General features: G+C 41.4%; 1 protein-coding gene across 2 annotated transcripts in view; it reads left to right on the top strand.

Moving 5' to 3' along the window:
* Positions 1-19,030, top strand: part of CAMKMT (calmodulin-lysine N-methyltransferase) — a 244,092-nt gene that overhangs the window by 58,657 nt on the left and 166,405 nt on the right. The window lies entirely within an intron of this gene.

Below are 19,030 nucleotides of genomic sequence, written 5' to 3'. Positions count from 1 at the left end.
CCTGGGTATCTGGATCACCCCAAAAAATATAAATCTGGTGGAAGATAACTACAATAGAACTTGGAGAGAGTGTAAAAGAGACTTGGAAAGCTGGAGCAGATTAAAACTCTCTTGGGAGGGGAGAATGGCTGCCATTAAAATGAGTATCCTACCAAAAATGATATTCCTATTCCAAAATATCCCAGTAGTCAGGGGCACAACAATGTTCAAAGACTGGCAGAGGACCCTTTCCAGATTTATCTGGCAGGGTAAAAGGGCCAGAATTAAGTATAAGTTGCTCACCGACAGGAGGGACAGAGGAGGGTTTGCGGTCCCTAACCTGCAACTATATTACGAGGCTTCGTGCCTTTGCTGGACCAAGGAATGGATAGTTTTGGACAATACCGACTTATTGGATTTGGAGGGTTTTGATGTTAGACATGGGTGGCATGCGTACCTGTGGCAGGAGAAGGGGAAAACACACAAAGGATTTTCTAACCATATTATAAGAGGAGCGCTGCTGGAGGCGTGGAATAGGTGTAAAAGACTAGTAGAAAAAGATACCCCATGGTGGCTGTCACCCGTTGATATTTTAGTAACTAAGAAACTAAATATGGAAGGTAAAAGGTGGACATATGCTGACCTCCTAAGAAGATCGGATAAAGGATGGGAAATTAGACCCTACGAAGAATTAAAAGACAAATTAACGGGATGGATACAATACCACCAAATCAATGCTGTTTGGAGGGAACATAAAAAAGCCGGAATGAGCAAGAACAAATCTAAATTCCAACTAGAAATAATAGAAGGAAAGTCTAAACTCCTATCTAAAATGTACAACCAGCTATTAGAGTGGGATACAATGGATGAGGAAATCAAAGACGTTATGATTAAATGGGCCATAGATTTAGGACACCCCATAGAATATGAAAGATGGACAAAACTCTGGACTAAAGATATGAAATTTTCAGCTTGCGTCAGAATCCGAGAAAATATGGGGAAGATGATGTACAGGTGGTACATCACCCCAGTAAAATTAGCCAAAATGTATAAAACCGGGGAAAAGACGTGCTGGAAGTGTAGGAAGAAAGAGGGAGACTTCTTTCATATGTGGTGGTCCTGTGAAGAAGTAAAAAGGTTTTGGGGGCTGGTTTACGATGAGTTAAAAAAGGTCCTAAAATACACATTCCCTAAAAAGGCCGAGGCATTCCTTTTAGGAATGGTGGGAGAAGAAATTAAAAAAGACGACCAAACCCTCTTCCAATATGCAACAGTATCCGCAACGATACTGTTAGCTCAGAGTTGGAAAACACCTAACATTCCAACGATTAGTGATTGGCAGAATAAATTAATTGAATACATGGACATAGCAATGATGACTCAGAAGATCTGGCAACAAAGAAACAATAAATTTATTAATGATTGGAATAAATTTCTCTCATACATGGAATCGATTTTAGGAAATGTTAAAGTCTCAGTCGGTATGATATAAAAACCGCGAGGTAGCAATAACGATTGGATGAAGATACTGCTGAATATACTGTTGAGTTATGGCTCTCAACGTGGTGGTGGGAAGTCAAATAATGTAATGGATTTGTATAAGGTTTGCGTATTTAAGCAGCAAGGAACTTAAATTTGGTTTGTATATTCTTATTTTCGCTTTTTGTTTTTGTTTTTTATGGAAGATGTATATATGTTTTTTAACTGTTGGAATATAATAAAGGTTTTTAAAAATTAAAAAAAATAAATAAATCCATTTATTCAAAAAAAAAAAAAAAGAAACAAAAAGAAACTTCTCCACCAGTTTTTCTCTAACACTGCAGTGCAAAGGGCACTGCAAAATTGTCAGATTTTCTTTTCTTTCTAAACTAAAATGTAGCCTAGATGGAAGGTTGTACTCAGCTACAATGTTAAACTTTGTTTTGGCGTTAACCCCACCTTTTCTGGCATGGCCAAGAAGAGCAAATTAGAAATGTTCACTGCAGTTTAACATTGCATATGGACCCTAACTTTGGGTTAGTCTTAGCTATGGTTTGCTAAAAACAAGTCAACTCATTTATGAAATTGACTTGTTTTAGTTAACTTTAGCCACAGTTTAAGATGCAGAAAAAAACATTACAGTTAATTGCAAACAGAAGTCTGAAGCTCATTCATGTTACACTAAACTGTTGTTTAGCTGAAGCCTCTGTATAGAAACAAATAAAGTACAGTAATAATGCTTTGCTTTGGCTACAGATTATGATTGAGGAAATAGCTGATGTGCTAAACAAAATTTGCTTTAACCGCTACACTGTGTTGAGCTAAAAGGACTAGGGAATATCAGTGTGGGTGTGAGCTTTCATCTGAGAGCGAGCAGGTTCACGTGGTCCCAGTAAGCTATAGTTGGTTTACCATGATGTGCAAACCAAGCCATTATCTCTTGACTACGAAGCACCATTAGTATATTTTGAAAAGCTACATATCTTTTAAGGTGCTACTCAACACTTGTGCATTGTATTGCATTTCACTGCTAATAGCCAACATGCTTTCAAGTCAACAGACAGTTTTGTAGTCTGGATTTGGTTAAACTACATAGGGTTTTCTGGGTCTCAAAATAACATAAATTAGATATTCTTGGACTGTAAAACATACCTAATTTCTGATGGAAGAGCTATTCTCTGATTCTTGTACATCTATAACGAGTCTGAAATATGGCACTTCTGTCTAGGAAATTAGTTTTGGGGTTTAGTTTTTTATGTTTTTGGAATGGCTAGTGCTTACTTAACTGCAAGCATTGCTTATTAGCAGCATTTCTTATCCATGGCTGCAGCTGAGTGACAATGCATGGAGAATATGTAAGAACCGAAGAGTCTGTTGGCTTAGGGCACTGGTGGCCCATGTAATCCAACTTCCTATTCCCACAGTGCCAGCCAGATGCCTATGGGAAGCCCACAAGCAGGACTTTCTGAGCGCAACCACACTCTCCCTGTGCTTTCCAGCAATTGTACTTTGATGTTAGAAGGCACAACTCACTTTCTGAGCAGAGAGTTTTGGCAATTCTACCCTTGCCACGAGGGACACGGGTGGCGCTGTGGGTTAAACCACAGAGCCTAGAACTTGCTGATCCGAAGGTCGGCGGTTCGAATCCCCATGATGGGGTGAGCTCCCATTGCTCGGTCCCTGCTCCTGCCAACCTCGCAGTTCGAAAGCACGTCAAAGTGCAAGTAGATAAATAGGTACCGCTCCGGCGGGAAGGTAAACGGTGTTTCCATGCGCTGCTGTGGTTCGCCAGAAGCAGCTTAGTCATGTTGGCCACATGACCCGGAAGCTGTACGCCGGCTCCCTCGGCCAGTAAAGCGAGATGCGCACCACAACCCCAGAGTCGGCCACAACTGGACCTAATGGTCAGGGGTCCCTTTACCTTTACCTTTACCCTAGCCACAATTAAGCATTCAGTTCCAACTGAAAAAGAGATTGGCCCCATGTTTCAAATTTGGGGGGAGCGGGGTTGGTTGGTTGTGACAGTTCCTTTATAATTCTCCCATAACACTAGAAATAGGGGAAATATAACGAAGCTGAAGGTTGGAAAATCCGGGGGGGGGGGGGAAGTACTCCTTTGCCACTTCTGAAGCAGTTTAGACAAAATCACAGAGGGTGAGGCTGTCAGCGGCTATTAAGCTACCTCCACTGTCAGAAGTGGAAACAAGTGCAGACACTCGTGCCTCCCTGCCTAATTTGAGCACTTTCTTAACCATAAGTCTAGTCTTTATTTTGTTTTATCTCATAGAAATTAACATTCTGCAGATCTGCAGTTATAAAAGGCCACACTCAAAATTTGAACCAAACGTGACTCTGCCTATAGGAATTATTTACATTTATTACTTTTTTGGGGGTGGGAAGATATAAAAGATGAGAATTTGCTTTAAAATGCATTCTCCTTATTTGGGATAATATAAAATGATTTGCTGCAGTTTAAACTATTTTGAAGGTAGCAATTTATTTAGTGGGTTTTAATAAAAATCTACCTGCCTTTTAAAGTATTGTCACTGAAATAGCTTGGGGTTTTTTTTTAGTAATTCTTCATTATGTTAATCTTTTAAGAACAGGTTAAGGTGACATTTGATATTTTAATTTATTTGGTGTTGTGCTAATGAATGTTGTTTTAAAATCTAGGGCTAGGGCTTATATTTATAATATTTTAAGCACAATTATGATATTAAATACTTTCCAGCAAGGTAGGTGAAGTGCCACAGATAATGAAATGTCACAATGTCACCCTAGATTAGGGTTTTATTTGGTTCAGTTATTTTTAATGCTGCTAAATACTTCAATTTTAACTACAGTATATAATCTTTATTACGTGAGACTTAACTAAAGAGATTACATATTAAAAACTCTGCTGCGTTTGGAGTCTATTGAATTGATTCAGTTGATTAAAAATGAGGAAGTAAGGGGGGGTAGAATCTTGCCTAATGCTTCTGTGTTGGAGAGAACTACCATTTAGTTATCAAATATTTTCAGTGATTTTTCTTCTCATTCTTTTTTTCTGCTTTCCTTCTTATATTCTCCACTCTGAACCTTTCTAAGGATGTGTTGCTCTCTTCCTCATGTTTATTGCAATTTCTTACTTTTCTAAGCCTGAAATAAACTGTTGATTTGATGATTACCTCTGTGTGTTTAAATAAAAAACAGTAACACAATAGTACTCACTCAAACTTTCCTAATGTTCAGTTTTCTCCGCAAACATACCAGTAGCAAAATACATTTCTTGCAGAGTGTTGGGCAGTGTAGTAAGTGTGATTTAAAGTGTTATTTATCTTGCCTTGTCCCATTGACTAACCCCTTGCCACAAATGGAATGTCAACAAATAAAGCTTTTCCCACAAATGTATTTCCCTTAATTCAGTGGCTTAACCTATTGAATTTCTGCCTGCTGCACAGCTGTTAAAGCACAGGAGCCTACTGTCACTGCCAACTCCTAAACCATGCGCAGAACTCATGTTTCATGAATTGGAGACAAGTTGTATTACTGTATGTGTTTACATTAATTGATATTTTTCTCGCAATGGCATTTCACATTGTGAGAGGCGGTAGGTCCAAAGAGATTTAAGCTTTACAGCAGCTAAGGAGTTCAGATGTCCTTGCTTTGATAAATCCAAGATTAAATAATTAGAAAGCAAGCGGTGTATTCTAAGAGCATTTCTTGTGCATATTTTTGTCCATATTCTCAGCAAAAGGATTCGAGCTTCTGACATGAATATGCCCATTTAAGTATTTATGCCACCAGCAGCAGCCTATCCCTCAGAATCCCTCTGTTTTTGCCTTACAGGTACAAAAGCAAATAATTACCCACCCAATTGTTCCTTCAGTCAACTTAACAGCCCTCCCTTGCCATTTGTATATATAAAAAATACACCCAAAAAACTGGATATCAACATTGCACCACACTGTAGGGTTGTCATGCACTACTCTCTCTCAGCCCTCCTCCCCATGGGCTATTTTGCAGGGCTGACATCACTTACTCAACCACAATACTCTCTCTGCAAAATAATAACAATAATAATAATAATAATAATAATAATAATAATAATAATAGTATCCCACCCTCCCCTGCCAGAGATGGGCTCAGAGTGGCTAACATCATATAAAAACACAATATACGTAAAAACAAACAATCAATTAAAATGTATCCCAAAATTAATTCAAATAAATTAAAATTAACATTAGACTGGACAAATGGCCATCCTGAAGTTAAAACTGAAAGCGGTTAATACTCGCCAGGACCAACTATTTCCACTGATATTCTAAGTACCTGTGAGCGGGCTGGGAAACCTTCGTACTTGTTCAAAATGAGTCAGACTGAACCCTGGCCAAAGGCCTGGCGGACAGGTCTGTCTTGCAGGCCCTGTGAAAAGAGGTCAAATCTCGCAGGGCCCCGGTCTCTTGTGACAGAGCATTCCACCAGGCCGGGGCCACAACCAAAAAGGCTCTGACTCTGGTAGAGGCCAGTCTAATCTCCCTGGGGCTCGGGATCTTCAGGGTGTTGTTATTTGTAGACCGTAAGGTCCTCCGTGGGCCATACCAGGAGAGGCGGTCCCATAGGTACGAGGGTCCTAGGCCCTAGTATATAGATATACTAATGATGGACTTTGGTTGCATCAGCAGCAAAACTTTTTAAATAGTACTCAGATAGAATTGAGTTCTCTCTCTTTGCATTAAATTAAACATGAAATTTATAAAGAGCACAGACTCCAACTTTGCTGCTACCTTTTGCGCTGATATACTGTTGCCCAGTCACACTTCCCTCTCCCACCCCATGCCCATGCCATAGAAGAGGGATATAAGAGAGAGATTCTGTTACAGGAGGAAGAAGTTAATGTAAAAGAACCAGGAGGGAGTGATGAAGGAAACTGGCAGCTTGTGGGGTGAGAGTAGGGGGTTGGGGGAGCGAGCTGCAGTGAATCAGGTACAAGTTGAGTGTGAAAGGCGAATGGGAGAAGAAAGTACAGGAGTTGGGTAGAAATACTTTGAAAGGCATGCGGGAGTGGGAAGGGAAATATATAAATGAAAAAGCCTTCTTCACTTAGACTCTCTGAATCAGCAAATTCTGCTTAAAATGGGGAGGCTGTCACAATACCTCTAGAGCAAGTGGCTGTGCTTAGCTTGAGGCAAAGCTGAGCTGTGGAACTTCTTGCCACAAGGAAGATGCTGAGACAAAAAATTTAGCCATTCCCGAAGATTAACTAGATATCGATAGAAAACGATGTCATGAATTTGTTTTATTTAGAATGCTTATACAGTGGTACCTCGGGTTACATACGCTTCAGGTTGCATACGCTTCAGGTTACAGACTCCGCTAACCCAGAAATAGTACCTCGGGTTAAGAATTTTGCTTCAGGATGAAAACAGAAATCGTGCTCCAGCGGCGCGGCAGCAGCGGGAGGCCCCATTAGCTAAAGTGGTGCTTCAGGTTAAGAACAGGTTCAGGTTAAGAACGGACCTCCGGAATGAATTAAGTACTTAACCTGAGGTACCACTGTATCCCACTTTATAACCCAGAGAGGCTCTAAAAGACAGCTGGTTATGCTAAACTATGCATCCATCTGCCACCATTTTGTAAATGGCTCTTTACCTCTTTCACTATTACTGAAGTAGGCCTTTGTAATTTTCATCCATCTCAAGTGGGACCTGGGGGTTGAAAAATTGAGAACCTCTGCTAGAGATGCTTACCTGGGAATAAACCCCGTTGCGCTTAATGGGGCTCGCTTCTGAGTAGACATACATAGTATTATCCTGTTAGTGCCGTTTTAAGTGAACAAATAGAAAATCTTCTCTGATAATGATTTGGAATCTCCTTTCTCACCTCCATCCTGTTACTGTCTTTGGTTTCCCATTTATAGACAAATGGCAGTGCAGTTTATTTTCATGCGCGCTCCTCTTTCTTCAGGATATATTCATATTTTTATAGAGAAACCAGGGCAGAGATCATTCCATTACATGATGAAACTCCTTGTATTCCTACCCCACTGGGAATCTGCTGTTCAGTCAGTTCAAGTGGAGTCATGTGGACTATCACTTGAAGAAGAAAGAGGAATGTTGTCCACCTTACAGTAATTTGCCTCCTTTCAGCAGTGTTATCCACATGACTCCAGCAATTCACTTTTCTCCTGTTGCAAAGACTCTTCTGTCTCAACAGTAATAGGGGAACAGGAGGTAAATCAGTACCTGCAGTTCCTTCTATACTTTAGATAGCAGGGGCTTCAAAGAGCCTGATGCATGCAGAACAGATGCTGCCGTATAAACATTTCCATCCATAACATCCGGCGCTTGTCCATATCTCAAGTGCAAGTCCCTTTGGTGAAATGTCTTAGCGTGAAGCTGAGAAGTCCTCTTTCCCCTTTTGTCTTCACGGTGAATTTAGCTTATGTACTTTGCTTGCCACCCTTCCGTTTAGCAGTCGCGTACGATTAAAAGAACAAAACGGGGTTTCTAGAAAATATAGTGATGACTGCCATAAAAGCACCGAGAAATGGCAATATATAGTTCTTTCACACTTGTAAATGTGTTTCAAATGGTGTAGCTCATTTCCCAAGGCTTGTGATTTTTAATAATCACAGTTGCTTCCTGTTGCTCTTGAGCATTTTGACTTACTGAACGCATGTTTTGTCTACACCACGTTATGCCTCCCTTTGTTTTCTAGCTGCTGTCAACCACAATACCATTATATCCTGAAAAAATGAACAAAAATGGGAAAGTTCCTCCATGGCTGCTGCCACCATTGCTTCCTGGATAGGATAGGCAGGGCATGCTCAAAATTTCCATTTGCTCTGGCTCATAAAAATCCATCTTCCTTTTAAAGACCCAACATGTCACCCCTGATATCTGCTGTGACAAGGAGACATTTAGATTGCTCCCAGTTCTGGTTCTCTTGCATGATCAGGCAATATGCTATTGTCACAACATTTCACAGAATAAGTATTGATATACAGTTATTTATTTATTTATTTATTTATTTATTTATTCATACATACATACATACATACAAATTCACAATCACTTCAATCTTTGAAAGATTCATTTTTATCCCTAAAAAAAGCATGGGTGGATATTTTTAGTTAATACCACAAAATGAGTTTTGTTGTTGTTGATGATGATAAGTATTAAAAATACCACCGACTATTGTTTTTAAAAATGAATTACATCTGTATGTATTAGACATTTATTAATGCACATTGATCTGTTACTTTAATTGAGCAGATAATAATAATAATAATAATAATAATAATAATAATAATAATAATAATAATAATTTATTTATACCCCGCCCATCTGGCTGGGTTTCCCCAGCCACTCTGGGCGGCTTCCAAAAGAATATTAAAATACTGTGATACATCAAACATTAAAAGCTTCCCTAAACAGGGCTGTCTTCAGATGTCTTCTAAAAGTCTGGTAGTTGTTGTTCTCTTTGACATCTGGTGGGAGGGCATTCCACAGGGTGGGTGCCACTACCGAGAAGGCCCTCTGCCTGGTTCCCTGTAACTTGGCTTCTCGCAGTGAGGGAACCGCCAGAAGGCCCTCGGTGCTGGACCTCAGTGTCCGGGTAGAACAATGGAGGTGGAGACGCTCCTTCAGGTATACTGGACCGAGGCCGTTTAGGGCTTTAAAGGTCAGCACCAACACTTTGAATTGTGCTTGGAAACGTACTGGGAGCCAATGTAGGTCTTTCAAGACCGGTGTTATATGGTCTCGGCGGCCGCTCCCAGTCACCAGTCTGGCTGCTGCATTCTGGACTAGTTGTAGTTTCCGGGTCACCTTCAAAGGTAGCCCCACATAGAGCGCATTGCAGTAGTCCAAGCGGGAGATAACCAGAGTATGCACCACTCTGGCGAGGCAGTCCGCGGGCAGATAGGGTCTCAGCCTACGTACCAGATGGAGCTGGTACACAGCTGCCCTGGACACGGATTTAACCTGTGCCTCCATGGACAGCTGTGAGTCCAAAATGACTCCCAGGCTGCGCACCTGGTCCTTCAGGGGCATAGTTACCCCATTCAGGACCAGGGAATCCTCCACACCTGCCCGCCTCCTGTCCCCCAAAAACAGTACTTCTGTCTTGTCAGGATTCAACTTCAATCCATTAGCCACTATCCATCCTCCAACCGCCTCCAGGCACTCACACAGGACCTTCACCGCCTTCACTGGTTCTGATTTGAAAGAGAGGTAGAGCTGGTATCATCTGCATATTGATGGACACCCAGTCCAAACCCCCTGATGATCTCTCCCAGCGACTGCATGTAGATGTTGAAAAGCATGGGAGAGAGGACAGAACCCTGAGGCACCCCACAAGTGAGAGCCCAGGGGTCTGAACACTCATCCCCCCCACCACTTTCTGAACATGGCCCAGAAGGAAGAAGCGAAACCACTGTATAACAGTGCCCCCAGCTCCCAACCCCTCTAGACGGTCCAGAAGGATGTTATGGTCGATGGTATCTTAGCGTAACTCCTCCTCCTACCCGTGATCACTGAGATCTGTTGTCCCAGCGCATCTCCCTCTGTGGAACATACCCCAGCCATTTTGTTGGCTGGGACCCACTCCCCGGCAGCCCTGACCCCTCCCCTTAAGAACAAAATAAGACCTTAAAACAATAAAAACAAAAACAAAAAACCCCAGAAAACAAAAACAATACAAATGAAAAACTATAAAAATTTCAAATCCATTAAAATCAAACAAATTCCCAACTAAACATCCATCCCACCCCCATCCCCGTCCCCGCATATACAAAAAAAAAGGAAAAGGAAAAGGAAAAGATTGAAAATATTGAGCCATTTCATACACTCTAAAAATCCAAAATGCGAAAGCACATCTACAGCTGAATCCGCATGCAGGAATTAACGAAAGATTCAGCACTCATGTGAATTGTAGCTGCAAAGCAGTACCTGTCAACAAGCTTTGTCCTGGTATATATGTTACTTCCACCCAGTTGTATAAGATCATTCATATAGGTTCACTGCATTTTTTCAAGTCTTACTTGTAGGTGCAGAGAGGAGAAGGAATGTCCAAGTGAATTAATGAACATTAATTAATGAACATTAATGCAGCTCGCGGGACAGTGTTGCTCCTCTGGGCTCCCCTGGCTTCCCAATGTTGTGCATTGCTGCCAGTGACCAACAGGGGGAGACCAAACCAATGGGGAGCTGGGTGCGAGGCTTGCACAGTGTTGGAAGCTTTGGATTGGCTGTGCTGCGCCTGCACTGTCCTCAACTTACTGCCTTGCTTCTCCCCCTTTTTGGTAACTGGCAGCATCTTGTGGTGTCAACCAGGTGAGCAACCCTGCCTCACTGGTCACTACTGGGTGTATATTACACTGGGTGTATGTTATGTGTGAGAAAAGATGTGGGTTGTATGTGTGTTATACATAACAGTTTGTGATAGGTCCATTGTAGTATGGTCCTGAGTTGTGGAAATTCCTTCCTACGGAAGGCTTTTATGAATGAAGCCAACCTAGTGAGGACATGAACTTGCAAATATTAATTTAGTTTGTGAATGCTTAGTTGCTCTTACATTGACAAGAAGAAATGAATAAAATTTTTGGAAGACTTTAGGATTAAATTCATTGAGACATGAAACAGCATATCGAAGACTGTATATACTAAAATCCCTCCAGTGTGCTTTAAGTGTTAGAAACTGAAATATGAAAGTGAGGAGCTAAATGGCACCTTAAACCTAGTTTATGGGTGCAACAATGGACTGTCTAGGCACACTTTTTTAATAACAGGAATACAAAGCTGATAATGAATGAACTGCAGCTAAAATATTATGTTCATTTTTCACATGGTCTAGTCCACGGGTGTCAAACACAAGGCCCGCGGGCCGAATCCGGCCCGCCAGACCTCGTCATGTGGCCCGTGTAGCCGCCGCCGGCCGCCAGCCTTCGCCTTTTATTCTCGCTTTTTTTTTTTTGACACAAGAAAGCCGCCTCTTCAGCGCATGCGCGGCAGCCTACAAACCAGAGAATGTCTGCCCTCTAGCGGCGCCGGCCGTTCTACACAGGAAACCTCCACTTGTTACAGATACAACCGGCCCTTTGAGGGTGACCAAACTGCTGATGCGGCCCCCGATGAATTTGAGTTTGACACCCCTGGTCTAGTCCTTCCCTTAGGGCTTGCTGATCGGAAGGTCGGCGGTTCGAATCCCCACAACGGGGTGAACTCCCGTTGCTCGGTCCTAGCTCCTGCCAACCTAGCAGTTTGAAAGCAAGTCAAAGTGCAAGTAGATAAATAGGTACCACTCTGGCAGGAAGGTAAACGGCGTTTCCGTGTGCTGCTCTGGTTTTGTCAGAAGCGGCTTAGCCATGCTGGCCACATGACCCAGAAAAACTGTATGCAGACAAACATCGGCTCCCTCAGCCAGTAAAGCGAGATGAGCGCCACAACCCCAGAGTTGTTAGCAACCGGACTTAACTGTCAAGGGTCCTTTACCTTTACCTTTAGTCCTTCCCCTGCCTAGCTTCCTAATATTCTTGAGAGGGTCTCTTCTCCAGCCTTCAGAGAGTAGCTGGAAGTGGGGAGGCAGAAAACGGCCCTCCTTTCCTTCCATTCTGAAGTTTTAATCTGAAATCTTAAGTGCAGTACTGCGCCCAGAGCTCATAAATTGCTCCCGATAATGAAATTCCTTGTCACATAATGCGCCTAGAACAATTGGAGTTTTGAACCCTGACTGTAACTCATCTGTGTTCTTGGTGCTGATTGAAAAACAAACCAGCTCTCACTTTTGCTGTGCTGATTCTCATGAACAGAAACAACCCAGTTGTCTTTTTGATATTCTTAGCAACAGCAACTTGCACCTGATTTTTCTTCTTTGAAAAGGAGCTTATTAAGTTGCATTCTGGGTTAAGAATATTTTGTTTTCCTTTGACGTCAAAATACAGTTGGCCAATTTTTTTTAAAAAAACCCTTTGCATCGATTTTCTTTGAAACATTTCCATATACATTATAAAATTCTTTTCATTTTGGTTGTTTAGCATAGTCTTTTAGAGACTAAGAGAGAGCGAGAAATGAGTGGTGGTGACGCTTAAAGAAAATATCAAGACCTGTGATAAGCAGGAGTGTAGTCAAGTGGCATGAATACCTCAGTTCCAGATGGGTCAGCTTTAGGGGTCAGGTTGTGAAGAGAAAGCCATCACACACACTTCATCAACACTGTGGAATGAGAGACCAGTGCATTTACTGAGCAATGGATTTCTAGTGAACATATAAACTAATTGGTGGATGAACATGCCCCAGGAGCAATGATTTTAAGGTCATAGCAGGCTCAGTGAATTGTGCTGACTTACACTTGTGCCTCACTGATAGCTGATCTTACCAATGAGTGGTTTAGAGGCATTCAAGCCTGAACTCTCTTCCATGTGCCTTGAATGGCATGTCAGCGGTCACTGTTTCTGACATCCTTTATATTTGTCCAGTCAGCTCTAAATCTTTAGGTTTGGGCTTCAGTGTACTCAGGAAAGAAAAGAGAGAAGCAATTATTTTCAGTCATTGAGTTCTGAAGACCTTCGTGTTAATTATGCCAAACACAGCCATTCATCAGCAAACTAGAAATGCTAAAATGAGGAGAAAGAAGGAGAACTTTAATATAGGTATTTAAGCCATAAATTATGTTCTGATTAGAAGTTTACTCCTGTAAAGGTATACTTTCCTCTTACTATTTTCATATTTCTTTGTGAAATGAGTATCTAGTTTAACTAAGGGTAATTTAAACATGACACTGGGTTTGCACAAAAGGTACCCCCCCCAGCATTCCATGCACCCAGCAATTATTTTATTTTGGGCCATTTCAGTTGCACGTGCAGTCTTAACACAGAACCCTGGTGTGCTAACACTCCTCACGCAGGCCAGGCGAACTGCTTTAAATGAGAGGCTGGGTGCATAGAAAAACTTATGGGAAAGATTTGTGCACATCCAGCCTAAGTTATGTGAAACGAATTAATTGTTGCATTGTTTAATGTATAAATTTATAATTGGATCTTCATTTATTTGCAAGTTGACTTTTTAAAATTGATAGGTTTTTTTGTAGAAATCAACATTTTTCCCTAACAATTTTTTTGTGTATTGTGTGGCTAGTAGAAACAGAGCACACGACTGTAGCTGTTGTATGACCACCATTGGTGGGTTCAGTGGGTGGTTCAAATTTTAGGGCTTGGATCCATAAATACTATGAGTGCAGCTGTGCTCAAAGGATGCTCCTTCTAGTGAAAGGACAAGTGATCCTTCCATATTCTGCAGCCCAAATATGCTCCAGAGATTTGGGAACTCTCCAGAATAACATTGATGGTGGCACAGGGAGGAGGAGGAATTGACAAAAAGGTGTCCTCCCCCCATCTTTCCACCAGTTCATCTCAGTTTGGTTTGGTGCATCTTTGTTTGGATCCAGCTTTGGATTGTGATTCACCTTGGACTGATTCGGGCAACATCTGATTTGTTTTCGAATCAGAGACAGAGACTCCCTATGGTTTTCCAGAATGTTGGGGACAGTTATCAAGGGGAAAAATAAAGGATGACTTGGGGCATCCTCCAGCAAGTATCCTGTTGACCCAAGGGTCTTTGGTGAGCTTCCCCTCCAAGCAGTTTTAGGACATGAAAATCTATGGCAGCAACATTATCTCCCTAGATTTGCACGGGGGACAAAGAAAGCTACACCCCTGAAAATGGCTGGTAGGGAGAATGCCCATCCATGCCAAATATGGCTTCCCTCTCCACCCACCCATTTTTTGGGGTGCAGACTTTATCCCCCCCCTCATTTTGACAGCTGCTTTAATATTTAGCTGGAAAGCAGTCTGTGCTCTGAATGTTGCACTGAGACTTTGGCAGTTGCCCCCTATGAAGTGGTTGCAGATCTCTGGAACCAGCAAACGTCACTTCACTTTAGGGATGACCCACCTTGCTCTGGAGGCGCTCCAGATTCCTCCAAAGCAGTTTGCTGTCTTTGACCTTCATGCCAAACAAATTTTTGTTGTTGTTTAGTCGTTTAGTCGTGTCCGACTCTTCGTGACCCCATGGACCAGAGCACGCCAGGCACTCCTGTCTTCCACTGCCTCCCGCAGTTTGGTCAAACTCATGCTGGTAGCTTCGAGAACATTGTCCAACCATCTCGTCCTCTGTTGTCCCCTTCTCCTTGTGCCCTCCATCTTTCCCAACATCAGGGTCTTTTCCAGGGAGTCTTCTCTTCTCATGAGGTGGCCAAAGTATTGGAGCCTCAGCTTCAGGATCTGTCCTTCCAGTGAACACTCAGGGCTGATTTCCTTCAGAATGGATAGCTTTGATCTTCTTGCAGTCCAAATGCATGCTACTAATTATAAGGTGCTAGCTGTACAGAGAGTTGGAGGGAATGTATGGGATTCCTAGTTGACAGCATTCAGTTTTGAGCACCTCAACATTGAAATGTGTCTGAGATGTTTACAGTCCAGACTGCTATAGATATTGTATAACAACATGGAAGTTGCCAATCGCTTGCTTGCTTGCTTGCTTTGTTACTAAAGCACCTCAGCCAAACTCTGTACGGATTTGCGGGACTAGGGTGGTGTTATGGAACAGCCTTTGTAAGAATGTACAGGGGTTTTAGCAAGTACTCCAGTAAACCTTTGACCTTTCTATGAATTTTAATGGCTTTTAAGGAGGTGTTTTATTTCATGTTTTATCATTGTATCTGAGAAATCCAGATATTAAAAATATTGGAATTTGTGATTGTTTGTTGAGTGTGTGGTGGTTGTTTATTGTTTGCATGCCCCATTAATGAGATGGGAGTCATTTTCATAGAAAAAGCATAGAAAAAGAAAACCTTTAGACCCACTTAATGTTCTCAGGATATAAGTGTAAATTACTTCTTTACACTACAGTGTTAAAAGCCATTCTTTCCACTTGATGCTGTGACTAACACACCTTATACAATTTGTGATTCTATCTTCTCATTTTATCAGGGCAGAACATAGCTAGCTAATCCATCAGAAATCCCTATCCTTATCAGACACTCATGAATGCTTATACTCTAGGGTATGACAGCACCAAGATCATTTTTACCTTTATACACTGCAGGCTACTGGGAAGAAAATGCTTTCCTATTTTCAGATATGCCCCTGGTTTTGTAGATGTTGCATTCAACCCCCTGGGCCAATGTTTCCTTTTGTGGAAAATGAAAATGTTTTAGAAGTGTAGTCAGATTTTTTTTTAAACTCAGCATAGTCTCCTTATAGCTGTACATTCTAGTATTTTTCTGTAAGAACTCTCTTTGTCTGTCTCTTCCCTTTTAAGCTTGTATTGATTCCAAATTCCATGGTAGTTTTTTTATATAAAAGAAATATATCACAAAAGCCAATTGTACTTCCCCTCTTTTTAAAGCCTTTTCTTTTCAATGTGGTTTTTTTATGGTATCTTGGTGTTGTCAAGTGTGGGGTTCTCAGTACATCTTAATACCTCCTCAAAGAATATAGTGGAATCGAGGTTTTTGAAACTCCTGATGCTCTCAATCATAGCTGCCTCTCTGGGAGTTTTATGATGTATTGTATGAGATTCTAATGTGCAGCAGTTAACAGATCAGAGATTATGCTGGATATCATGGCAACGCTTGCTATCATAGGCACCTTTGCAGTCACCAAAGAAATGTATCACATCAGTGTGTGAAATTGCTTATTGTTATTAATAGCGATCATGGTGCTGCACCTGTTTGCAGGATTGTAAGTTGCGATATGTCAACTACTCTAAAATGGATTGCTAAGAACCCTAGGGAGTTGTTGGCATCCGTCTGTCTTGGGAGACAACAGAGGAGCGCACCTTTGGAGGTGAAGCCAAACCGTTGGAGGGTTGCAGTGCCTGTTTTGACTGGAGAGACCGACACAGGAGAGACATGTTTTGTTGCAGTTGGGGCAGCTGAAGGTGCCCGGTTGTGCTACTACAGCTGTACCATGGCATTTCTTCTCTCTGCGCTCCTCCCAGCAGTCATTCCTCTTCTGGGTACTGTTAAAGATACATACCCTGTCTGTCTCCATGCACTGCGGTCATCTGCAAGTGATTTCCACACAGTTGGGTTGATGTTGCCAGCCTTCAATATATTGTTTGCAAACGTCTTTGTAATGCAGTTTGTGTGTTGCTTTTATCGTACCATTTTGTATGGAGCTTTGTTACAGTTATAGCTATCGCTTACTTTTTCATTTTTCATTTTCTCGTAAGGATCTCAGGGCGGTGTATATGTTCTCCCATCTATTTTGCCCTTTCAACTACCATCTGAGCTACACTGGGCTGCGAATGACTAGCCAAAGGTTACTAAATGAGGATGATGGCTAAGCAGGTATAAGATACATATGAAGGCTGCAATCTTATACACATTTACCTGGGATCAGGCCCCATTGAACTCAGTGGGATTTACTTCCATGTAAGAATTCATAGGATTAGGAGGCACGTGATTCAGGACGTACTTTTGTGTGAAAGTGGGGTTCACTGTAAACACAGTAGAATTGGGCTAAGAGTCAATAAAATAAAGCCTTGGATTGCAGTGGTACATTTCGGTGAGACATAGCCCATGTTTAAAAGGAGACAATGGAACTAATTTTGTGTTATTTTGCTCTTAACTCCTGCATGTAATGAAAAGATAGGAAAGAAAACTTTAATTTCTTTCTAGAATGTGTGAGCAGCGCAGTGTGTAATTGACTATGAATGAATTTATCCTTGTAGGAATGAAGACACTACACAATAAATATGACTCCTTCAGAAGCAGCAGTTTTTCTGAGGGCCAAGATAAGTACTTAACCGCTCCAAGAGCACCTGGATAATAAAGAATGCTTCACTATAGAATTCAATTGTGAAACACAAGTTCAGGTTTTGAGTTCCAAAGAATAGAAAGCCTTGATATGGTATTGAAGTCCCATTGAGGTGATTTAATGAACAAGATAGTTCATGCCTATTATTTTTCATTCTTTGTGATTGGAGACAATGATAATGTATTGTAGAATTTGGAAGATAATTCAGGGTGTTCCAAGAGTTCTGTACTTGAATGTTCCAAGAGTTTCATGAATATTTGAGATCTTCTGCAGGGTTTCCCCAACATCACTGAAGCTGGCTTAGTCATTTGACACATTTGACACAATCCAAATAGTTCATTTTAATTTATTTAATTGCAGCCTACAATAGGAAAAGAGGTGGTAAGGGAACATCTACTGTAGGTACTTTAAATGAATTCCGATCTCCAGGACCTGATGAGCTGCATCCAAGGGTACTAAAAGAGATTGAGATGGACACCTGTCTATATAATTTTTGGAGAACAGGTGAGGTCCCTGCAGACTAGAGATTGGCAAATGTTGTCTGCATCTTCAAAAGGTAGGGGAAGAAAACCCAGATAAATATCAACTGGCCAGCTTGATATTGATACCAGGAAAGGTCCTAGAAAAGATAATTAAATGGCTGGTCTGTGAGCACTTAGAAAAGGATGCTGTGATTACTAAGACCAAGCATGTATTTCCCAAAAACAAGTCATGCCAGATGAATCTCATTTCTTTTTTTGATAGAGTTAGAAGCTTGGTGGATCAGGGGAATGCTGTGGATGTAGCGTATCTTGATTTCAGTAAGGCTTTTGACAAAATCACTCACAATATTCTTGCAGAGAAGCTGGTAAAATGTGCGCTGCACAAGGTAACCGTTAGGTGCTCACCAAATTTGCAGATGACACCAAACTGGGAGGGATAGTTAATGCTTGATTAATTGGGATTCAAGATGACCTTAACAGATTGCAGAACTGGGCCTAAACTAACAAAATGAATTTCATTAGGAACATATGTCAGGTTTTGCACTTAGGAAGAAATAGCTGCACAAATATTAGATGGGGGACACCTGGCTTGCCAGTAGCACGTGTGAAAAGGATCTAGGGCTCTTAATAGACTACAAGCTTAACATGAGTCATCAGTGTCAAAAAGCCTCAAAAAAAGCTGACGCTATTTTAGGCTGCGTGAACGGATGGATAGTGTCATAGTACCGCTCTGTTCTGCCTTAATCAGACCACACCTAGAGTACTGTGTTCAGTTCTGGATGCCACAATTTAAGAAAGGTGTTGACAAGCTGGAACATGTCAAGAGGAGGGCAATCAAGATGATCAAGGGTGTGGAAACCAAGCCTTATGATGAATGGCTGAGGTTAGTTGGGTATATTAGCTTGGAAAAAAAGAGACTGATATGATAGCCATCATCAAATATCTGCTTCATAGGATAGGAGCAGAATCAATGACATCAAGTTACAAGAAAGGAGATTCTAACTAAACATGAGGAATAACTTTCTGAAGGTAAGAGCTGTTCAACAGTGAAATGGGCTCTCTTCGAAGATTGTGGAGGTTTCCTTGGAGGTTTTTAAGCAGAGGTTGGATGGCCATCTGTCATGGATGTTTTACTTGAGATTCTTGCATTTCAGGGGGTTGGACTAGATGACACTTGGTGTCCCTTCCAACTCTACAATTCTGTGATTATTTTCATAGAATCCATTAAAACAGTAAACAGCAATGACCCCACCCACAACCCCAAAACAATAATTCCATACAATACATT

This window comes from Podarcis vaucheri (genome assembly GCF_965113315.1).
Source record: "Podarcis vaucheri genome assembly, chromosome: 3".
NCBI lineage: Eukaryota > Metazoa > Chordata > Lepidosauria > Squamata > Lacertidae > Podarcis > Podarcis vaucheri.
Note: the sequence above shows the minus strand (reverse complement) of the source record. Positions and strands in the feature narration are given on the sequence as shown.